Below are 25,673 nucleotides of genomic sequence, written 5' to 3' on the forward strand. Positions count from 1 at the left end.
AAATCTCATTTTCATTAGAAGGTTCAGGCATACATGGTGAGGAAATGTAAAACTATTAATGACAAAGTCCAAAGTTTTGCAACTTTCTACTATAACCATTTTGGTTAATTATGATTTGAAGCGTTTTCCCTACTGGCAAGAATTTCATTCTTGACCAAACTTTGGTTAGGCTCCTCTTAACCCTGCTCTGGACAAGGCGTGCATTTGGCATGCTGAGACCAGTTTAGAAGTAATCCTGTAAACCAATATAGGGAGAATCCCTGCTATCTTTGATATTAGTCATTTGTTCCTCACGTTGTCTCTAGTCAAGTTCGAGTTAATAAATTTCCACCTTCACTGTGCCATTTATCCCACATTCCCAACTGTCCTTGATCATTCATAATTGAGTTTTCTTTCTTTCCCATTATGATACCTTTAGTAACCCATCTTGCAGTATTTCTTTGATACTTGGAATTTAGCAGTGAAAGGTTTATTCTTCTGTTTATTTTCCTAATTTACTCAGACTTAATACTATAAAATTCATTCAATTTCCTTTAATATTAAGCTTAATTTAAAAAAAATAAAATTGTTTTTAATAATCAAATTTAAACAGAAAAGCCTTGTTTCATCTACTAGCCAATTGAAACAAAGGAGGTCTGTATTCTCTGATCAGTCTAGAAAGACATGGTGGAGCAAAGGGTATCATTTAAAAGGGAGAGAAGGTTTGAAATAGAGCAAATGGATACAGTGATTTGTTAAAGTGGTAGAAAATGTAAAAGTGTTCTCTGAGATGAATCCTATGGAGTTCAATGTTGCTGTTTTTCTGACTCAATAAAGAGTATATAATTATCATTTGCCATTATTAGTTTTATGATTAAGAGAAGATGTCACTTAATTTTCTCCAATAAGAAGAAAAATGCAAAAATTAGGATAAATAAATGTTTTAAATTACTATGACATGATTTTCAAATAAATCATATAACTTAACATCAATGGTTAAGGAAAAAATACCTTAAAGTCTGTTAAAATTCTGTTTGTCTTCAAATGAATTCCTTACCTCCTCATATTTTTTTTTCTATTCTGTTTTGGCTGTTCATTAAGATATTTACCTTTTCTCTCAGTTTAGCTTCTTTTTGCTTATAATTTTCTTCTCAAAGCACCTGTCTCTCTACTTCCCTTTGTTAAACAGAACTTCAAGTCATAAAAGAAGCTGCTGAAATGCAAATGGATGAAATGTTCCAGGCAGGTGTTTTTATTTATTCCTGTAACTGAATTGAATGTCTAAGAAGGAAAAAAACAAATGCCACCCTGTATCCTGGATACTGTAATGTTATATAATATGTAATGCTACTTGTAATTTGAAAGAAATTGCCCAGCTATTATGTAGTATGTCCTTTTGAAATTGTGGTAATTATGAAGTACAGGAGTTTTCACTAACCATCACTTCATTATATAAGGCATATTTACTACAGTATATTTAAATAATAGTTGTCAAATATTTACTTGTGTAGTCATACTTACCCTTATGACACAATAGAGGCTATTTAAAATGTGTACATCAGAGTTAACTGTCTAATTTCTGTGTAATTTTATGTAATTCTTCAGAATAGTGTGCTGAAGAACCCCATAAAATGAACATGTGAGGATATTGTCAAAATATTACAAGTGTTTTGCTTTGAAATTATAAATCACAATGTCAAAATGAACCATAATACATACAAATCAAGATTTATAATTAAGCTTATTAAGAATCAGGACAAAGATGTCATTGCATATATTTCTACATATACAATTATCTTTTCTCTTACTTCGTGCTGACCTCATTTGCTGGCTTTTGTGTATTCTTATGACAAACTGATTGACTATTCAGACTGCCATTTTTCTTTCCCCTGTGTTTTTACTCTCATTGTTCATTTATACTATCAACCACATAGATCCTCCTGTGATCATCATTCCCTTATAATCTCGACTTCGGTCTTTTCCAATAAGTTTGATATCCTATAGCCTTTTTGCATTTCTGCTAAAAAGTTTTACAGACCTCTCCTGTTAACATATTCAAAACCAAGAGCTTTGGCAAATTGTTTTCCCTAAATTCTCTTCCACTTCCATGCTTCACATCTCATTAAAGAAGACCTTAGCTAGTACTGGTACACAGTAGATGGATAATCTGTAAATATCTGCTGATTAAACACAAAGGACCAAAGGTTGATTAACTTGAAATCATTCCTAAAGAAAATGGTTTTATTGTTGTTAAATGTCAGAAATAGCTTTTCTAGGAGTCAGAGAGTATACCTGTCACATACAGGGCGAGAGTGGTTTTATTTGTATTTTCCCAAAAGAGGCAAATTTTGTACAAGATGAATCATTTGAAATAATAAAGACTGTTTCTCCATTGTGCATCTGAATCTGTTGGTCTCAGCATGAAAAGTTTTGGGAATGGTGTATTTTAGAAAACATAGATGTGAAGTCATTTCCTATCCCAACCTCATGGGAAGCTGGCAGGTTTGGAATTGGATAAATCTTTTTTGAATTTGTCTTCACATTAGGGGTTGTGTTATTTTAAGTCAGTTACTAATGTTTCTTGACAGGACTTATTTAAATAACTAATAATGACTCCTTCATCAAAGCTTAGTTGAAAGGTCCTATTCAGTTCCACTAAGTATTTTTATAATAATAAATATTCTAACATACATTAAAGTATGACAATACTTTTGGCAGCCCCAAGACATTAACGACAATAAAAAGTAATTTTAAGATATAAGGAGAGCAACTAAGAACAGAATAGAGAGAAAGAGCATGAGAAGATCTCCACTAAACAGGGATGAAAAGGGGGAGGGAAAGAGAGAGAGAAGGGAAATTGCATGGTAAAGGAAGGAGACCCTCATTGTTACACAAAATTACATATAAGAGGAAGTGAGGGGAAAGGGGGAGAAAAAACAAGAGAGAAATGAATTACAGTAGATGGGGTAGGGAGAGAAGACAGGAAGGGAGGGGATGGCAGGGGAGGGAAGGAGAGGGGAGGAGGGATAGTAGAGGTTAGGAAAGGCAGCAGAATACAACATACACTAGTATGGCAGTAGGTAAAAAAGTGGATATGTAACCGATGTCAATCTGCATTATGTATATAGGGTAAAAATGGGAGTTCATAATCCGCTTGAATCAAATGTATGAAATAAAATATGATCTGTCAAGAACTTTGTAATGTTTTGAACAACTAATAAAAAAAATAAAATATTTTTAGTTGAAAAAAAAAAGATAGAAAATCTCTATGAATAAGTGGCTGGACTTGTGGCTCAGTTGCAGAACACCTGCTTAGGACATGTGAGGCACTGGATTTGATCCTCTGTACCACATAAAAATAAATAAAATAAAGATATTTTGTCCATCTACAATTAAAACAATATTTTTTTTAAAAAAAAGCTTTCAAACTTTCTATTGACTTTATACCTTGTAGAGTTTTATGTAAATGTTGAAACTAATGTATCATACTCAATGGTATCTATAAAAAGTGTAATGTATAGTAAACCAAAAGAACTATAAAATATTTTTTTAAATCAAAATAGTGCACCTTGAGTGGAAAAACAGTGTTCCTCAATCATCCATGACTAAGTGGCCAACAGGTCCTTAGATTTTGTGGGATTCACTCACCATGCATTTCCTGCTCCTCATCTAAAATGTTTCAAACAGACTGACTAGAAGCACATGAAGCATTTATGCAAACTTCCCAGGTAATCAAAATGCATCACACAGCATCACCGTATCCCTGCTATTAAGCTTGAGAAAAGAAAAAGGGACTGCAATGTAGTAAGTTACACAAAGGTGATTTGATAGGGCCTTTCATAATTTTGTTTTAAGTGTTTTGGGTTTTGTTTTGTTTTATTACTAATTTCTCTCTCCCTCTCTACTTAGTACCTTTTAATCTTTATGAATATTTTCCATGCAAACTTTTAAAAAAACAGATTACATTTTGAAATACCCTGTGCAAGAAATAGTATTCAGCAAAACAGTGTAAGAGATTTTGCTTTTTACACAAAACAAAACCCTGTGGGCAGTCCCAGGCATGTAACCAATTACTTATCCACTTGTCCATATACCTTTTGTTATATGAATATTTTTCACAGTATGAATATCTTTAAGACTTACAAAGATGCTTTCAGCAGATCATCAAATATCTGTTCCATCAAAAAATAAATGATAGCTACTTATAATAAGGGCACTGTAGTCTCAATCACTGTACAGAAACTACTGTGCAGAACAAAAGGAGATCCCAAGCAGGTATTGGCACCAATTATTTCTGCTTTAAGTATAATACACTTCAGAATGTTTGGAGAGTACATGTGCAGAGCACATTTGAGTTTTCTCTTTTTAGCCATGTGTGTTGTAAACTAGGCAGGAAGAATATGTCCTACATGGGAAACAAAAAAAGTATTTACTTAGACACATAGAGGAAAAATCTTGTAATTAATGGAAGAAAAATAAAAACATAATATGTTGCTTCAATTAATCTGAGCTATATATTTCCATCTTGTTTGTACTCAGATTTTTTTCAGGTCCAATTGTTAAAATATACACTTGTCCATACAGGCTATGGCATGGATAGAGTTTAGGTAACCATCTTCTTCCTCATAGTTTTCTTCTCTGTTTGTCTATTTATTCATTTTCAAAATACACACATAAATACACAACCCTGCAGAGCCACAGAGTCACACAAAGCTAATGGATGAAAACATCTTTAGTTTTAAAAACCAAAAAAAAAGATAAGACATTAAAAATATTGGAAGTCTTCACATCCCCTTTCATAGATAGGATTCTATTCTATTGGTCATATCCGCCACCCCCCTAATTATCTGAATTAGTAGGACTGAAACTCAGATAAATAGTAATGATGTCACCAGACTATTTTCCAACAGCTTATAGAATCACATTTTCTTCCTTTCCCTTCTTTTAGCAAACAATTTAGAAATAATATTCATTTCTTGTGTTTTACCTATTATTGATTTATTTTAAATATGCACATAATCCTTCCTCTTAAAACAAATTACCTATTGACACTGTATAGTCAAAGGCAAAAATAAAAACAAAGTCTGAAAGAGTTTAAGGATTTTTTTTAACCAATTCTGTAACTTGTTATCATGTTGAAAGACTCAAATTACTGAGATAGCTTACATTTTTCCTTCTGGAGATATTATTTGGGGAGAGTATTCTTGTAGTTTAAATCAAGAATTAAAGTAGCTCATGGTGAGTTTCCTAGATTCAGAGTACAAATCTTTCTCTGAAGAAAAGTATCACAAGGAATGGATTGAAATGTAAATTTCAAAATCTTTATTGATTTTAATTTTTTATATTGAGATAAATCTATATAATCATAATATATAAACTGACATTTATCATACACTTTTGTGTAAAGGTTTGTGGCATTAAATAAATTCACATTATTATGCAAAATCGCTATCTCGGAAGGTATGGCATCTTCTAAAACTAAAACTTCATTTTCCATTAAAAAATAAAAATGTCTTATTCCTCCTTTGCACCTGTTGGGAAACACTATTCTACTCTAGGTATACTCCATTTCTGTCCAAATCCTAGTTTAGTTAGCTCAAAGAGCTGAAGACACACTTTTGTCCTTTTTTGACCTGATTCTTTTACTTAATACAATGTTTACATATTCATCTACATTGTAGCATGTGTCATCATTTCTTCCTTTTGATGGCTGAATTTATGTGTATACCCCATTTTCTCCATCTTTTGAAAGACATTCTACTTTAAACTACATTTCAGAATCATATGTGTGAGATGTTGCAGAACGTGTTGCACTTATTTCTTGCACTTGCATATTGTTTAAACTCAAGCATTTTAATATTTTAAAAGTATAATTTTTATAGAGCTGCTTTTAGATTGTTATAAAGCACTAGTCATCTTACTTTGTAATTAGGGATAATCAGAAGTGTTATATACAAATCAGCAAGACTCATGTGGCAGCAAATAATGTTTATTAAATGAACACCTGCCTTTTGTTTTTATTAGGTAAATTAACCTAACTTGTCTATCTTCTTTAGAAATACTTACATTTTATCAGACTTTATACATTGTATTCAGGTGTGTACTGATGAAAAAATCAGTGGAATGATCTGCCTCCAGAGACCTCAGTCAAACTAGGAACATGGAGAAGAGGAATGGATTTAATCATTGGTAAATTCAGAGTAATACAACAATTTGTTCAAACAATCTTCTCTCTGTCTAGCTGTTTCTCTCTCTCTGTCTCTCTCTCTGGTTCTGGAGATTTAACCCAGGGGTGCTTTACCATTGAGCTATATCCCCAGCCCTTTTTGTTTTATATTTTGAGAAAGTGTCTGACAGAGTTGCTTAGGGCTTCACTAAATTGTTGAGGCTGGCCTTGAACTTGTGATCCTACTGTTTCAGCCTCCTGAGCCTCTGGGATTACTTTCACACACCAGGGCACCTGGCTCAAACAAGCATTTTAGAGTACACTTTCTCTTTCAAGTTCAATTTGTTTCTTTTCTTTTTTATTCTATTCCTCACTCTCCTTCCCAGATGCTGACAGAGTACAAACAACTGGAGCAATTCTGCTGGTAGTTGGGAGAAAGGTTTTGAGTTTGCCTATGACATGCTTCTCTGGTGTCAGGAGCTGTCCTCTTCTTTTTTGCCTAGTGTGTAGGAGATGTGTTGAGATCTAAAGTCGGTCACTGACTGAGTTGTGATTATCGCCTATGGCTGATTCAAGGATGAGAAGTCCACCTAAAATTGGTGTGATGGACTTTTCACTACTGCACTGAACATTTTTAAAAACCTCTGGATAACATACAGCCAACTTCTCAGCATCCTTTAGGAACATGCAGCATTGCTTCCACCCCTTTCTCACCACATGCCTTTGTATTAACCACATCATATTGCTGGGTTTTCTGTGATACGATTTCCTTCAGAAAACCATCATTCTCAAGATCTTGTTATTCCTTTTAACCTATATATGGATTTTAGCCTAGAGAAGGGACTCAAGATACATAATGTTCATTTGCTGTTTTCCAAACTTTTGATTCTTCCTTCCCACAATCTCTTCATTGGAGGGAAAGTAAAGTACCTACTTCAGAAAATGATGCAGTTTTTTTTTTGTTGTTGTTGTTGTTTGTTTGTTTGTTTTTAAAAAGATCCCCCCAATAAACTTGCAAGTGTTCTCTATCAGTATCAATAGACTAAATAAACACAAAGTTAAATGTATGCCAACTGAGGAAGTAACACAAAAATAAATCTGCTGCTGGGCTCAGTGGTGCACACCTGTAATCCCAGTGGCTTGGGAGGCTGAGACAGGAGGATCACAAGTTCAAAACCAGCTTCAATGATGGCAAGGCACTAAGCAGCTCATTGAGACCCTGTCTCCAAATAAAATACAAAATAGAGATGGGGGTGTGGCTCAGTGGTTGAGTGCCCCTGAGTTCAATCCATAGTACCCCCAAATAAATAAATAAATAAATAAATAAATAAATAGATAGATAGATAGATAAATCTGCATTGTAAAATATTTGCAATTTTAAGTTAATGTTTATGCAACTCAATGTAAAATGAAAACTCGAAATTATTTAAAAAAATGTAGCTGAAGTTTGTATTCACAGACATTTCCTGGTTTAGGATGAATAACAGGAACAAAATCAAACATGAAATATTTTAGTACTCATATTTCATCAATCTAAATTTTTAGAGAAATTTTTATTAGATGATATTGAGTCCAAGGAAAATAAAAATTCTCTTTTAAAAATAAATAAAGTAAATTAAATACTTTTTGTTGTCTTCAATGCTATCAACAATTCTTTATTAATTAAACTTAAATATTGATGTATAAAATGGTCCTAACATTCCTCTTAGGAAAGAAGTAATCATTGCTAGTATCAGATATTTATATGCTTGTATATCAATTATAAGCTCTGTGACTGTGGACAAGGCACTTATTTTGGGGGTTGGTTTCTTTCTCTGTAAAAATGGAGACAGTAAAACTGACCTGCCAGAGTTGATGAAGGATTTAATGATATCTTTAAAATGTTGGTTTACATAATTGGATAGAGTGATTAAAAAAGGAACGATGATATTTAGTCAAAATAATGTTAATCACATGAATTATCTGCTTTATTTAAGCCCAATCTACTTGTTCTACTTCTCTTCCAAATGCAGACCACATACGAAATGCAAAATTTGTAGAAGACATTGATACCTGGCAATCATCTTACATTTCTTAACTCAGATAAATACAATTTTTCTACTTGTTAGCAGTTTTACTTAATAGTCCTGAGATGTATGAACTTATACTACCATACATTAAGATTTAATAAATGGCCTTAAATTTTATAATTTTATTTTTGCTTTTGTTCAATACTTCATATTTTGAGACTATAACAAGTTGCTGTGTAAACATTCTTCTGATTCACTTGTTAAAATTCAGTTTATATGAACTACACAGTGTGTCCAGAGGCATCTAAAATGAACTTTTGCCACATATATCCTTAAAAGTAAAAGCTTCAAAAATATTACTATGCTGGCATAGCATTCCTGTTATCACAGATAATCAATATCAAATTAAAGATGATATTATTGCAGACACAACAATAAAACAAAAAAAGAAAAACAAAATAAACATGCAAACAAAAATTTTCCTTTGCAGTTTTATTCTTAGTGAGGAATATGCCATTATTCAAAGGTTTGTAGAAAATGAGGAAAATGTCTAAAAGGACATGAAATGTATTTTATCTAGAAATACAAATGTGTTATAGGTAGTATTTTTTTGTCAACTGAAGTAAATAAAGATTTAATAAAAATTTTGGTAACAATATAAAATAATTTTTGTTACATTACCTTATTGAAAAATATTGCTAAAATACAAAACTCATTTCTCTTGAAAGTTCATTAAACAAGTACTTGATTTCTGCTAAAATTAATAAGTGTTCTTTTCTCCAAGTATTTTTAGTTATTACCCAGTGCCTGTCTGGTGACTATGATAGACAGTGATGATACTGCTTTATTCACTCAGTTTGAACTATTGATTTGTTAAACTTGGGAAGTGTTGTCACAAGTCCTGATTACAATTTCAAACCTAGAGCAATTATGAGTTAGAGAAAGACGCAAATCAAAAAACCATAAAGAAAAAAAATGTACTGAACAACATTACATTAGGTAACCCCGAATATAAATATAAATACATAAATATAAATACAAATACAAAATAATGTATAAATATAAATACAATACAAATACAACATATAAACCGATGTTGATTCTTTATTTATTTCTCAATTCTTCTGTATTAGGCATACATATAGGGATAAATAGTGAATTACATTTATTTAGGAATACTAGTGAGATGACAGGAATTTGTAAATTCCTTTTCCAATTTGCAGATGTTTTTCAGAAATAAATCTCTTCAGAAATGGCAGAATTCTCATAAGCACAGCTTCCCCAACAAACTTTTCAGGTAGAGGCTATTAATTTTCAAGTAGCCATTTAGTGTGCTGAGCTTAGTTGTTTAGCTCTCAGTGACTTGATTGGTCTTATATGATATTTTCAGATTGTCCTGGGCTTCATTTTATTAAGCAGACTTGTTCAGGTGAGACTCTTCTTTTACATCATCCCCTTCTCCCTCTTGTATGCTAGCATGGGTACACTATCATTAATTAAAAACATTAGAATGCGGTTCTGTTTATCTTTCTCTCTTCTTTTCCCTGTCATCCTGGTTTGGGTTTGCTTTAGTTTCTAATTTCTGCTGATAACACAGGACTTCATAATAACAGTTGACTTTCAATTTATATTGAAGATTGAGGCATGATCTGGAGTTTGTTGACAGGTGTGCTTCATGAAGGTCTGGAAACTAATTTTTTAAATTTCTATTGGGACCTTTAAGTTTTGAGTAAGTAGTCCCCAATCACCAACATTTATCCATCTGTTAATAAATTAGCACTTTAGACTTTAAGATATCCTTTATCAAATGAAGCATTAAGTCTCTTACCCATCAATCCAGCACACTGAAGATAGCAGTTGCATTGAAAAGAAAAATAAAACTTTATTATCCTGAACATAATATTTTCATATAACATGACAGAAATTATTGAAACCTGGGTTATTTGTAAATTTTACAAAGGATTATTTAAAGTATATTCTACAAGGACAAACAATCTCTGTATTACTCTCATGACACATTTCTCATTAAAATTATTTAAATATAAAAGCATGCACACCTTAAACAACATGAGGATGTTTTATGTTGAATATTTATAAAACAAAGAAGCACATTTTTCAAATATGGATTATTAAGGAAAATATCTTTTTGTTTGTTCCCAGCTCCCCTCAATATTAAGCTGTAGGATCTATGATTTTATAGCCAGGAGCCAACCTGGCAATGAATCAGGTTTAAAATCCAGCAGCCCTGAAAACAATTCCAAATGACAGGCTCATCACAAAGAAGAGATCAAGACATAGTTTTGTTACTGCCATTGGGAATGAGAGAAAGGCAAGTTCTCAAGCCCAGAACAGAGATAAAACAACATATTTGCCATGGATTCTTTTAGTTTCCCTCAGGAAAGAATAACCACTCTAAGCTCCCCGTTTCTGGTAAGTTTTTATGGGAAGAAGTACAAATAGAGTGCACCTCGGAAAGGCCTGTGTAAAGTGACAGAAATTGAACTTATGTTACACTCAGGGCACTCTCATTCCTCACTTAGGACACTTCAAGTGAAAAACTGACAGGTGAGAGCGTGTCTTTGTTAGGATATAAAAATCCAATGTAAGGACAAAAAAGAATTCACAGTATTTTGCCTTACTTCAAGGCAAAAATTTTTGAACACGAAAAACGGAAGCTCCAGCTAAGACCTGGATTCCTAGCTATTCTTGGAGGCTGTAAAATGTGGGATAAAGATACACCTGCAGTGCCTGGTTGAATGAAACAAAGAGTTTCTAAGAAAAGTTTAGGAAAAGTAAAGTATATGTATAATTAATAATCTCCCAGATGTCACTATAGATACTGGTCTAAAATTTTAATGATTTCAGGGAATTTAACGCAAGGATTGTCAAGCATAGATAGTCACTAAAAAAATTAACTAGGGTAACTCTCCCCTTAGGTTAGGATTACAGAAGACAACCAGAGAGAATATATTTTCTGGCAAATGTATTTCATATGTTTTATACATTAGCCGTGTGTGTGAACAGGGAGGGCAGATGTATAGTTATGTCCACAGGGAAGGAGGGGAGGTTACAGAAGTCTGATATATATATATGTTTGAGTTCAAATCTTGTCCATATCTTTGTCTTAAATGAAAAAGTACCCCAAGTTTATATAATAAATTCATGAATAAATTAGCCTTCTACCTATTCATAGCTCATGTCAAAGCAAACAGGGCATTGTTCTTCATACTTATAGGACACCCAACTCCAGAATCTCCACAGTTCTTAAAAGTAAAATGTTTAACATCCATGCCATTTACAACATCTTTATTTGTAAGGACAAAATACCTCCCCTAATTGAGTAAGAGAGTTTGGAAGCAAGGAGAGAATGGAATTAAGAAAATAAATTCTCAGTATTTAGTGAAGGTATTTTAAGAATTTAGTATTTTTTTTTCTACAAAGTCGCAATAGGAAATACATGGAAAGTGATGTTCAAAATTTGCCTGGCCTGTGCAGTGGTGCATGCCTATAAACCCAGCAGCTGGGAGATTGAGGAAGGTGGATTTTGAGTTCAAAGCCAGCCTCAGCAATTTAGCGAGGCCCTAAGAACTCAGTGATACCCTATCCCTAAATAAAATACAAAAAAGTGCTGGGGATGTGGCTCAGTATTTAAATGTCCCTGAGTTCAATCCCTGGTACCAAAAAAAAAAAAAAAGAAAGAAAAAAGAATGCCAGAATAAATTGATGATAAAGGCAATGTTATTATGAATAAATTAAATGAATATTTAAACATTTTCAATAAAATACGAAAATAATATAAAATGCTCCAAAAGCGTAAGTTAACATGTTTTGTGAAGACAATCAGAAAATAAATTTGAAAAAAGAGATGTAAAATATAAAGTATAGAAACAATATTTAATTCCATGTGTGTATGGTTGCAGGAAAATCCACTCTCATCATGCTCCTAGTCATAGTTACACATTATTGCTATAGTTAACAGGGTAGTTTTGGTTTAGTTCACGTAGTTTAAAAGTGCAGCATTGTTGTGGAGGAGGTTGCTCAGTAAACACACCAAGTCCAAGTTCTGTCCAAATTGAAGAGTCTTTATTCTGACCACTTTCTACAGGACCAAGTTGAAGCTCCAGGCAGGAAACAGCCTGGAGCTTCAACATTTTCTAGTATTTAAAGGCAAAAATGGCAAAAATCACATCCAGGTTGACATAGCTGCAAGCAAACAGGGGTACAGAAGCTGAATTGAGCAGTTAGTGAAACAATGCAATGGGTACATTGATATTTCCACCAGATTTTTGAGGTTGGCATGACAGCAAATAAGCAGAAGGGAAGTGGGTCAAAATGACCCTGTTGAGTACAAGTTAGAGAATGTTTCCTGACATCTAGACAATCTCTGACAAGGCACATTGCCCAAGAAAAATGGGAACCAAAGAGGGAACAATTTTACATTGTATAAGAATTGCCATTTTGTGTTGCCAAGTATGCTATGCTAGGTAACAATTAATGGGTACAGAGGCAGGGGATTTCCCATGGGAGAAGCATTTCTTAAATGACATGGAGTCTCCGGGTAAAATGAAGTCTGTTTGGTCATTGCCCGTGTAGCCTGACTCATAACAGCATGCCCATAGAGGGATTTGTCCTAGTTTATGCAGGATTTCTAAAATAACACTTCTTCTAAATGAACTTAAATCATTACATGAAGCGGCTATCATATGTTCAAAAAAAGTAAATTACTTGTTTGGATGTTATTTAGCCTACATCAGTGTATTCTCAAAAATCATATAATAAAATTAAATCTATGTATGTGTATGCATATGCTTTTTCCAATTTTATAAATCATATTTAAAACTAGATTATATTGTAGGATAAACTACTCTTAACAGAAATGCCAGGTAATATGTAGTTAAATCAAAAGTGTATGCTATGATACCTAAAAGAATTTGTTTTAAAACATATTGTCTTCATTCAATTCCTATCGGTTTCTATACATTTTTCATCCTATATCTTCCTATATATTAATTCAGGCCTCTGGGGATGCAGCCACCGGCAAACAGTAACCAGCTGCTTCTGTCCTTCATTAAGCTGCCTGTTCTCAGTATTATTTTTCAGATTTGGCTCAGTTTTGATCAGCTCTCTTGCCCTTACTAAAAATTCTGCCTGTTTCCTCCATCAACAAGGGAAAGAGTTAGTTATTTCTATTATTATTGGGCAAAAGAATTCACAGTACAGGGACAACCTCACTGGGAAGAGGCCAGAGTAACTTTCAGTGGGCCAGTGGAAGTTTACTTTGTCAGTATTTTAAAATATTAAAATAAAAGGTGACAACCTGATTTCAGAAATAATTGAAGTCTTACAATAGCACTGAGAATATAATACAGAGATAAAACACTCTGATAACCTTGAATATTTAACTTCCAGCACTTACAGGATATGAACATATTCTTATTTTTTACATTATGTTTGTTAATTTAATAACATGGAAAATAAATGTTAATTAAAAAATAATCATGTTTATTATGTTGCAGCACTTTTGGTGGTCAGAGATTCCATTGATGACATTATTTTTCCTACACAAGTATGTTTGTATACTAGTGACTTTTTCCAATAGTATTTACTGTGTTTTGAGTAAATATACTACAGAATTTGCAAAATACTTTAATTTTGCTTAATAAAATATAGGAAACTTCTCTCATATATTCATTTTGGTAATTTATAGTTTTAAAAAAAGACTGTAAGCTAATTGTATGTGCTTTGGGATGTAATGGATTTATTTGCCCCTATGCCTTATATTGCTACCATGAGTTCTTTCCATTATAATTTGTGATCTTATGTCGCTGTTCACACACTGAGGAAAGTGAATGCATTTCAGTCATTCCTAAAGCCTCACATACCAGTGGGTAAAGAAAGTTATGTTACATTTAAATTCATGCCAATGCTGGGAGCAGTGATGCACACCTATAGTCACATTGACTCAGGAGGCTAAGGCAGAAGAATCTCAAATCCAAGGCCAGCCTCAGCAACTTAGTGACTCTGTCTCTAAATTGTTTATAAAAGATGGGGATTTAGGTCAGTGTTAAAGTATCCCTGGGATCAATACTCATGAATAAACACATTCATGTTTAATTTATTTTTTTTATTTTTTAAAAATATCATTGTGATGAACAAAGGTAAATTAGTAGAACTTAGACTTCTATATTTATTCATTTATTGCTATTTTTTAGACTTCCATATTTAAAAGATTATTAATTTCCACTCGGATACGAAGTAAACTTTCCTGGTTTGTAGTATTCTCAAGATTCTCACTACCTGGTTTATGCTCCCTGAATAATTCCATTCCCTTTGATTAAAAAAAATCAGTTTATTTTAATTAGTAATACATGACAGCAGACCTTAAACTCTACTACAAAGTGATAGTAAAAAAATGGCATGACAGTGGCACCAAAATAGACTTGTAGACAAGTGGTACAGAATAGAGGACACAGAGACAAACCCACATAAGTACAGTTTTCTCATACTACACAAAGGTGCCAAAAACATTCACTGGAGAAAAGAGCCTATTTGACAAATGGTGCCGGCAAAACTGCCATTCCACATGTAGCAAAATGAAATTAAACCTCTATTTCTCACCATGCACAAAAATGAACTCAAAGTGAACCAAAGACTTAGGCACAAGAATACAGACCCTGGGCCTAATAGAATAAAAAAATATAGGCTTAAATCTTCACCACTTTGGCCTAGAACTTGAGTTCCTTAACAAGACTGCTAAAAGGCAAGAAGTAAAATCAAGAATCAATGAATGGGATGGATTCCAATTAAAAAGCTTCTTGTCCATTTCTTTTTTTTTCAGTTTCTTTTTAATCTATATATGACAGTAGAATGCATTACAGTTCTTATTACATATATAGTGCACAATTTTTCAATCTCTGGTTGTATAAATAGTATATTCACACAAATTTGTGTCCTCATACCTGTATGTTGGATAATGATGATCATCACATTCCACTATCATTAATTACCCCATGTCTACTCCCCTCCTCTCCAACCGCTCTGCCCTATCCAGAGTTTGTCTATTTTTCCCATGCTCTCATTCCCTATCCCACTATGAATCAGCCTCCTTATATCAAAGAAAACATTTGGCATTTGTTTTTTTGGGATTGGTTAACTTCACTTAGCATTATCTTCTCTAACTCCATCCATTTACCTGCAAATGCCATGATTTTACTCTCTTTTATTGCTGAGTAATATTCCATTGTGTATATATGCCATATTTTAATCCATTCATCTATTGAAGAACATCTAGGTTGGTTCCACAGTTTAGCTATTGTGAATTGTGCTGCTATAAAAACATTGATGTGGCTGTGTCCCTGTAGTATGCTGTTTTTAAGTCCTTTGGGTATAGACCAAGGAGAGGGACAGTTGGGTCAAATGATGATTCCATTCCCAATTTTCCAAGATATCTCCATACTGCTTTCCATACTGGCTTTACCAATTTTCAGTCCCACCAGCAGTGTATGAGTGTACTTTTTCCCAAATCCTTGCCAACACTTATTGGTGTTTGTATGCACAATAGCTACCATTCTGACTGGAGTGAGATGAAATCTTAGAGTAGTTTTGATTTGCATTTCTCTAATTGCTAGTGATAATGAACATTTTTTCATGTATTTGATGATTGATTATACATCATCTTCCAAAAATTGTCTCTTCAGGTCCTTGGCCCATTTATTAATTGGGTAATTTTCTTTTGGTCTTTAGCTTTTTGAATTCTTCATATACCCTAGAGATTAGTGCTCTATTTGATATGAGAGGGATAAAGATTTTCTCCAAAAATGTAGGGTTTCTATTCACCTCACAGATTGTTTCTTTTGCTGAGAAGAAACTTTTTAGTTTAATTCCATCCCATTTATTGATACTTGATTTTAATTCTTGTGCCACAGGCGTCTTATTAAGGAAGTTGGGGCCAAATCCCACATGATGGAGATTAGGGCCTACTTTTTCTTTTATTAGACAAAAGGTCTCTGGTTGTATTCCTAAGTCCTTGATCCATTTTGAGTTGAAATTTGTGCATGGTGATAGATAGGGATTTAATTTCATTTTGTTGCATATGGATTTCCAGTTTTTCCAACACCTTTTGTTGAAGATGCTATCTGTTCTCCAATGCAGATTCTTGGAACCTTTGTCAAATATAAGATAATGTAGTTTTGTTGGTTAGTCTCTGTGTCCTCTATTCTGTACCATTGGTCTACCAGTCCATTTGGGTACCAATTCCATGCTGTTTTTGTTACTATTGCTCTGTAGTAGAGTTTAAGGTCTGGTATAGTGATGCCACCTGCTTCACTCTTCCTGCTAAGGATTGCTTTAGCTATTCTGGGTCTGTTATTTTTTCAGATGAATTTCATGATTGCTTTTTCTATTTCTATGAGGATTGTCATTGGAATTTTGATTGAAATTGCATTTATCATTGATTTCATTTAATTCCTTTATGATCTGATAAAATTCAGGGTAGTGTTTCTACTTTTTTATATTTGCTAAGAGTTGCTTTGTGGCATAGTAGATGGTCTATTTTAGAGAAGGATCCATGTGCTGCTGAGAAAAAGTTTATTCTCTGGTTAAAGCTTGGTATATTCTATATATGTCAGTTTATACAAGTCTAAGTTATTGATTGTATTATTGAGTTCTATAGTTTCTTTGTTCACCTTTTGTTTGGAAGATCTATCTAGTGATGAAAGAGGTGTGTTAAAGTCATTCAAAATTATTGTGTTGTGGTCTTTTTGACTCTTGAACTTGAGAAGAGTTTGTTTGATGAACATAGCTGCTCCATTGTTCAGGGCATATATATTTATAATTGTTAAGTTTTGTTAGTGTATGGTTCCCTTAAGCAGTATGTAGAGTCCTTCTTTATCATTTTTGATTGACATTAGTTTGAAGTCTACTTTATTTGATATGAGGATGAAAACTCCTGCTTGCTTCCGCAGTCTATGTGAGTGGTACAATTTTTCTCAACCCTTCACATTCAGTCTGTGATTGTCTTTTTCTATGAGATGAGTCTCTTGGTGGCAACATATTGTTTTGTTTTGTTTTTAATCCAATCTGCTAGTCTATGTCTTTTGATTCATGAGATTAGGCCATTAACATTCAGGGTTATTATTGAGACATGATTTGTATTCCCAGCCATTTTTGTTTATTTTTGGTATTTTATGTAACTTGATTTCTTCTCTGATTAGATTTTCCTTTAGTGTAATACCTCTCACTGATAATTTTCATCATTGTTTTTCATTTCCTCTTCTTGGAATATTTTGCTGAGAATGTTCTGTAGTGCAGGCTTTCTAGTTGTAACTTCTTTTAAATTTTGTTTATCATGGAAGGTTTTCATTTCATCATCAAATCTTAAACTTAGTTTTTCTGGATATAAGATTCTTGGTTGGCATCTTTTTTCTTTTGGAGCTTGGTATATGTTGTTCCATGATCTCCTGGCTTTGAGTATCTGGTTTGAAAAATATGATGATATATGAATTGGTTTCCCTCTGTATGTGATCTGATTCCTCTCTCTGTGGCTTTTGAGATTTTATCCTTATTATGTATGGTAGTCATTTTAATTATAATGTGCCTTGGTGTAGATCTGTTCTAATTTTGTACATTTGGTGTCCTGTAAGCCTCTTGTATTTGGTTTTCCAATTCATTCTTCATGCTTGGGAAATTTTCTGATATTATCTCATTGAAGAGATTGTGTGTTCATTTGGTTTGAAACTCTGTGCCTTCCTCTATCCCAATGACTCTTAGATTTGGTTTTTTGATGCTGTCCCACAACTCTTGGATGTTCTGTTTATGGTTTCTAACTTTTTTCTCTGTGTGATCAACTTTATTTTTCAGATTGTATACTTTATCTCCATTATCTTGTGTTCTTTCTTCTAAGTGTTCTAGTCTCTTGGTTATGCTTTCTATTAAGTTTTTAATTTGACTTATTGTATCCTTCATTTCAAGGATTTCTGACTGTTTTTTTCCCCCCAAGGTCTTTATCTCTCTCTCTCTCTCTCTCTCTCTCTCTCTCTCTCTCTCTCTCTCTTGAAGTAATCTTTTGCTTCCTATATTTTCTCTCTTATCTCATTGTTGGAGTGATCAAATTTTGCTTGTATTGGCTCATTTAGGTCATTCTTTAATTTACAGAGCATTTTAATTATGAACCTTCTGGACTACTTTTCAGACATTTCATCAACTTCACTTTTTATAGGTTCTGTTATTATAGTATTCTGGCTTGTTTGGGACACTTTCCTCCCTTGATTTTTATGTTGTCTATGTGTCTTCCTTTCTTGCAGTGTGGATCTGAGATATTACAGTTTCTTCCTTATATTCTTGTAGTACCCGTGCAGATTGTCTGTACCTCACCTTGATGTTAGGCTTCCAGACCCTGCTGGTATCCTTCAATGGATGCTACTGCATTCTGGATCTGGGACTTGCTTAAGTTGGAGTGGGTGGATCTGGGTCGTTGGGCTTGACCCCTGTGGTAGTGTGGTGGATGGAAGGGGCAGTCCTGCACCAAAGGCTAGCCTCTGGTGGTCTCTGCTCCACTGGGGTAGGGGTGAACTGGGCCTACTAAGAGCCTGGAATCCATGTAGTCTGGTGTGGCCATCTGGGCTGGATCTTGGCTCCTTCTGTAGTCCATTGGACATAAGAGCCAGTCCTGCACCAGAGGACAGCCTCTGGAGAGTGTCTGCCCTGTCGGGAAAGGTGTGGACCTGGCCCACTGGGCCCCTGGGCCCCACAGAGGCCGGTGTTGATGGATCTGCTCCATTCCCTTAATTTTTAAGGGATCTGTGAAAATTTCAGGGTAATTTCTCCCTTGATTATGTTATGTTGTATGATCCAAGTGATGGGATCATCACTCCATAATGATATACTTTGTATAAGCTTTCTTGGTTACTAAAGGTATGGATTTTCCAGCTACTCTGGACAAAAACTGGTCTTTTGTAAAGACCACTCAGCATGAAACAGCTTCCAGGAGCTTCTAGGAGCTGAAAATGATCTCTGATTGATATCAAAATGATGGCAGTGGTATCAGAGGCAGCATAAGTGGCTTGGGGGAAAGACCTCTGGGGCTTTAGGGAAAGTGACCTCAGAGGTAGTAGAGACCATGCCCAGAGAAAATGGTTGAAGTTGGTGAATATTATGCTAAGCAAAATAAAAATAAGTCAAGCCCCCAAAACCAAAGTCCCAAATGTTTTCTCTGATATGTGGATGCTAATTCACAATAAGGAGGAGGGGCACTAGAGAAGAATAAGAGTTACCTTAGATTAGATAGAGGGAAGTGAAGGGAGGGGAGGGAAGGGTACATGGGGATAAAAAGAACAGTAAAATGAAAGAAACATTGTTACTTTCTGTGTGTGTGTGTATATATATATATATATATATATATATATATATATATATATCTGCAGGACCAATGTGATTCTACAACATGTACACTCAGAAAAGTGGGAAATTATATCCCATCTATGTATAATATATCAAACTGCATGAATGTATCCTACTGTCATGTATACTTAATTTTAAAAAATCAAAAAAAATTTAAAAAGATGGCTCACTTTCAATTCTAAAACTTCCTTGAATAGAATCCTGCTGAAAATCTCAATAAATTTTTAAGGGGACACTGAGCTCTAGATGAGAATGCCATCTTTCTGGACACCTTGATTCCTGTCTTGTAAGACTTTGAAAACAGAATGTGCTACAGTAAGCCAGATTATTATCTAGAGAAACTGTGAAAAAAATAAGTGTTTGATGTTCTAAGTGGCTAAGTTTTCAGTAAGTTTTAAAAACAATAAAAACAAACAAACCAAAAAGAAAAAGAAAATTACCAGGCTGAAAATAGACTCCTGACTAGCCACCCTTAACTTCCTTCAGGAAATGATACCTCTATATTCAGCATACTCAGGTATCAAAATCTTTATTCAACTCTAATTTTATTTTATATCTTACAAAGTTCATCTTAAATCCTGTTGGTTTTATATTCAATAACATGTTAAAGTTTCTTCCTTTACCTAGTTGACTTATTGATTTTTTTAAAAAATATTTTTAGTTATAGATGAACACAATATCCTTATTTTATTTGTTTATTTTTGTATGTGATGCTGATAATTAAACCCAGTGCTTCATATATGCTAGGCAAGCACTCTACCACTGAGCCACAACCACAGCCCCAACTTATTCTTATCTTCATTCTTTCATTGGATCATTTCCTTAACTTGTCACTTGGTTTGTTTTCTTTCATATCAGACTCTTAATATGGACTCTTTACAAATAATTTCAAATATTTATGAAATACAAACTGAAAGATATCACTGATCTTTCCAAAACCCTACTCACAAGTCACTTAACAAAAAAATTGAGGCCACCTAAATTGATCACAGATATCACAGCACCACCCCTTTTTTCCTTACTCTTATTTCAGTAAATAGTTTAGATAGAGTGGGGATACCTGATGCATTGTTTTAGTTAACTTTCCATCATAAAAGGAAATATATAGGATCATATGATAATAAACCTGAGCTAATCTACTTAAAAAGAGTAATATTTTCCTCAATTTTTTTAATATTCATTCTTTATAGGTGGACACAATATTTTTATTTTATATTCATGTGATGCTGAAGATCAAACCCAGTGCCTCATACACACTAGGTGAGCACTCTGCCTCTGAGCCAAAATCCCAGACACATATTTTCCCCACATTTTAATTGTTGTATTATAGTTGTACATAATGGTAGGATTTGTTATAATATATTCTTAGATGTATATTTTCCTATTTCTTGGAATTGAATTATTTAAGCTTCAAGTACAGGTATTATACCAATTATTATTGTTTATACTCATCTGGCATTCTAATAAAACACGCATATAACTGGACCAATACTGGAATAAGTCCTCGTTCAAAACTTAATACAGAAAACCTCTGAGTGTACATTACTGATAGAGCCTGGGTACTGAGCAAAACAGAAAATTCATTCATTTGTTCAATAAAGGACAGACACTGTGTTGGTACTGAGGAATAGCCATGAATCAAACAGACAAACACTTTGTTTTTATGGAGCTTAAGCCCAAGTGGGGGCAGATACCATAAACTGAAAATATGCCATTTGTCAAGTGGGATAACTGCCATGAAAAGGAAAAACACACAACAGTAAAGGCTCAGAAAGAGATGGTGATAGGAAGGTCCCCTGTCACAGAAATCAGAACAGGTCTGCCTCGGAAGGTGAGATGCAGACCCAAGTCAGAAAGAGGATAAAGAGCTACTAAAATAAAAATAAAAATAAAACCTTAAAATGATGGTATAAATGATAAGTGTCCACATGTCTGTTTTGCTCGATGTAAATGCATTTTTTTGTTTAAGTTAAAAATGTGGTGTTTGTTTATGGTAATACATATTGATAATGCCAAGTTTTCTTTTATAGAGACATGTTCTGGTCAGCTGCAAATAGGAATGACTCTTACGGGTGAAGAACAGCATTCCCGTAGTATCCGTTAAGGATAATCTGAGAAAATTTAAAGAACTGGGGTATGTTCTCAGAATGTTTTTCAACATAGACAGATCAGAATGCACAGACTGCACTAGTCTCCAAAGGATCTCAGAAGCCTTGCTCCCACTCCCAGGATTGTATCCTCTTTGTTAAAGCCAGACAAGGTTCTCACTGATAAATAATTACATTAAAATTGTTATGATTTTATTTCTGATTTATTTTATCCTTATGCCAATTCAGAAAGTCTAACTTACTAGAGCCCAGTTTTTTTTTTTTTTTTTATCTTAACAAGACAAGTTTCTTACATCTTAAAACTCCAGAGACAGTTATGCCACTTAAGACAAGGGTATCTCTGATTGAATATATATTTTATATTTAAATAGGCTCAATACTTATAGATTTCCATTTACCTTCTCTTCCTTTTTCTAAAAAAATAGTGTACAATAAACTATACAAATATTCCCAGTTGCTAACTGATACATTGTTTTCTCTCTTTCTCTTTTCCCTTGTTTCTTATCTTAAAAAAAAAAAAAAAAAAACTGTTGGAGTTAAATTGACGAAGATAGAATTCATTTGTTTTTTTCTCAAACCACTTAGACCATGTTTCAATGTATTCAATAATTTTTCAGGAAACAAACAGATGTGTGTTAACCTGTATTTAATTCATCACGTAAGGCACTTTGGTGGACACACACTAAAGCATACATTATATAGCAAGGCATCTTGAAATTATATTCTACGTGTTTCAGAACATTGAAAGTCAAATAAAACTTTCTGTTTACTTCCCTTCTCAATTGAAAGAAAAATGTATGAACAATTAAGATTTGGCGTTAATGCTGTTTTTTATGTTTCAGGGAATTTCATTCCAGCTTGGATGTTGATTATAATATCCTGGAGTATAAAAATGATACAACTTATCGGGTGAAAACATCTGGGGTTCTTGTGAAGTGGGTCAATGCATTTTGTATGTAGAAGAGACAAACAGAGAAAGAAGTAGAAAATAAAAAAAATATATATATATATTAAGCCCAATTATTTTCTTAATTTTCTACTTCCTTTGCAAGTTTATATTTTCTGTCACTAGAGGGAGAGAAGATGTCTCTGTTCCTGACTTTAGCGTGTTGTTCCACACTCAGATACATAATCAGTGCAGTTTTCAATGAATAAGGACATTAGAATAAGATGCACTCAAGAACATGGCTATAAAACGTACTTGAAAAATTTTTCTTACTCTACATGTAATATTCAAGTATTGACATATTTTACATGATATGGCATTACGTATTTTAAGTACAAGCATAACAAACATGAATGAATGGGTTCAAAATTCTTCAATTTTGTCATCATCATGTGAAGAATGAAAGCTATCGCCATGACCAACCTGTTATTCAAGGAGCACAAGAGGTTTGTGGAAGGCTGACCCCAGTTTGCAACGTGCAGTTACCACATTCATGCTTAGCCAAGTACCAACCCTTACAGATTCCACATAGATGAATGAGAAAAAAAAATATATTATTTTTTTACTTAAAGCCACTGAATTGTGTGTGTGTGTGTGTGTGTGTGTGTGTGTTTTCCTAGAGATAGAATTTGTGCATGGTAGTCAAGGACTCTATCACTTAGCTACACACCAACACTTATACTACTGTATTTTGAGAGTTAAACATCATTACTAGGAAACCAATTAAACTAAACACAAAGAACAATCTGGAGCATAGTAGAAACCTAGTAAATAATTCTTTCCTTTTAGTTTACTATATTAGTTCCTTAAGTGAAGTTACCTAATTATAATAATATATCAATGAAAAATGAAATATTCTCTAAAAATTTTAACATTGAATGATCCAACTTGGAATTTCTGGTGATATATTGAAAACTGCATGCATCTTTTCCCCAAATGGGTAACATAATTCATATATGAATTATCATATTTTTGACTAACTAGAAGTTTTATATATTTACATGTGTGTACAATATATTTATTCACTCTTACTTATACATATATAAGTATTTATATATAAATAGTATTGAGTTACAGAGTGAGAAAGAAAATATCTTGATTGCATTTTGTTAAAATGTGTCTCTTTCCAAAATTCTCATTCATTGTCAAAGTCTCCAGTGATCACTTTTAGATATCATATAGCATTTTCAATATCAGGTCATTTATTCAGTTCGATTATATGTATATTGAGATATTACTAAGTTTAATGTGTTAAGTATAATTTATATTTTTGTGCATGTTTATTTGATATTTATATTATGTGTCATTTTGTAAATTTCTTAATTTATCCTCCAGAAATGTACATGTCAAAATACAACAAAACATATTATGAAAAAAGTTGAGATAGAAAATAGCTAAAAATTATTAGTTTGAACCATATAGTTAGTTTGTGAAACAGGCATTCCTTAAGCACTAAATAGTTGATGTAAGTCACAAATTTGGCTTTTAATTTTCTAGTAGCCAGAACAAAGGCAAGATTATGAAATATTATGTGATTGACAAGATTCATAACATCCATAAATTTGATTGGAAAATTCACTCCTTTTCTAATACTAAAGAGTGATAAGGGTCATGTGTGTATACTTAAAACTAGGTCATTCTGCAATTATGTGAACCATGGTCTCAAAATTATACTATGCATATAATGGTTATTTATTATGACTAAATACTATAGTATTAGTACTGTAGCCTTTAAGATATAGTAATTTATAAGACTAGAATATAGATGGTAATACAAATTCAAGACAGAATGACATTAATAGTCAATATATTTGATTCTGTTAAAAATAATTTGCCTTAAATGTGAGATATCTTGATTTCTCAAGATCACAAATTACAAAATTCAGACTAGATGCACTGTACAGATTTCAGACTCCTATTCATGAGTATTGTTTTTATTATTGCAATTCTGCTACAATTTATAAGTAAAAAATAAAATGGATGCTAAATTTCTCATGCAAACTTCATGCAAGGAAAGTATATGTTGCTGATATACTGATTCAACAAGTGTTTATTAAATACAATCTTAAAGTCTTTAAAACCTTATATGCCTTCTTCAATGTATTGTTCTGTGGCTATGACCTGCATCATAAGTTACTTTCTTGGTGTATTAGAACTGTTACAACAAAATAACATGAACAGGGCATCTTCTATAAAACAAAATTATTTCTCATAGTTTTGGAGGTTGTCAAGTGTAAGATAAAATCACTAGGAGATTTGGTATCTGGTAACATGTTATTGTTTGGTTTATAGGTGGTTCCTTCTTTCTGTTCTCACATGAAGAAACGGGGCAAATAAGTTTCCCTGATGTTCTTTTATGAGGAAACTAGTCTCATTCATGGGTATTATGTCCTCATAAACCAAACACATTCAAAGCCCTAAACTATTTATACCACCACATTGGAGGTAAAGATTTCAATATATGAGATGTAGCAGGACACAAACATTCAGACCACAGCATTTATTATACTGTTAAAATGTTAGCAAATATTTTTCATACATACTAATTCTGCTGATCATTTATCAAAAACATTCACATTAATAATTCATGTATTTTACACATATTTATTATTCATGTAAACATAATGTGTCATTTATCTTTCAAAAGTATTTATTGTATGTAATAAACATTAAAAACTAAGAAAAATAACTATATCATCTTATTTCTAGCTTTATGGATAAGTTAAATATGCTTTTTTTTTTTTTTTTTTTTTTTTGCTCACCCAATGGAAACAAAGCCAGACTGCTAGACATGGAAGATTGCTTGATACCAGTTTTGTCCCCAGAAAGGGTCTCAAAAGACCAGGTTGCTGGGAAATACAGAACAAAGGGTGCCACTACAGACAGAAATCAAATATGGTTGTTTTCAGTGAAATGCTCCACGTCTTTAGTTGTTCCAGGAAGTCTGTTACATGCTTATCAATTTCCATCCATGAAGCTTTGCTATTTTTCTTTGTTCAGCTACATGATGCATTTTAATACTCCACTGAACATTTTATGTTCATGTCTATTATTCCCATCATACATGT

The sequence above is a fragment of the Urocitellus parryii genome, chromosome 2 (genome assembly GCF_045843805.1).
Source record: "Urocitellus parryii isolate mUroPar1 chromosome 2, mUroPar1.hap1, whole genome shotgun sequence".
In the NCBI taxonomy this organism is placed as follows: Eukaryota; Metazoa; Chordata; class Mammalia; order Rodentia; family Sciuridae; genus Urocitellus; species Urocitellus parryii.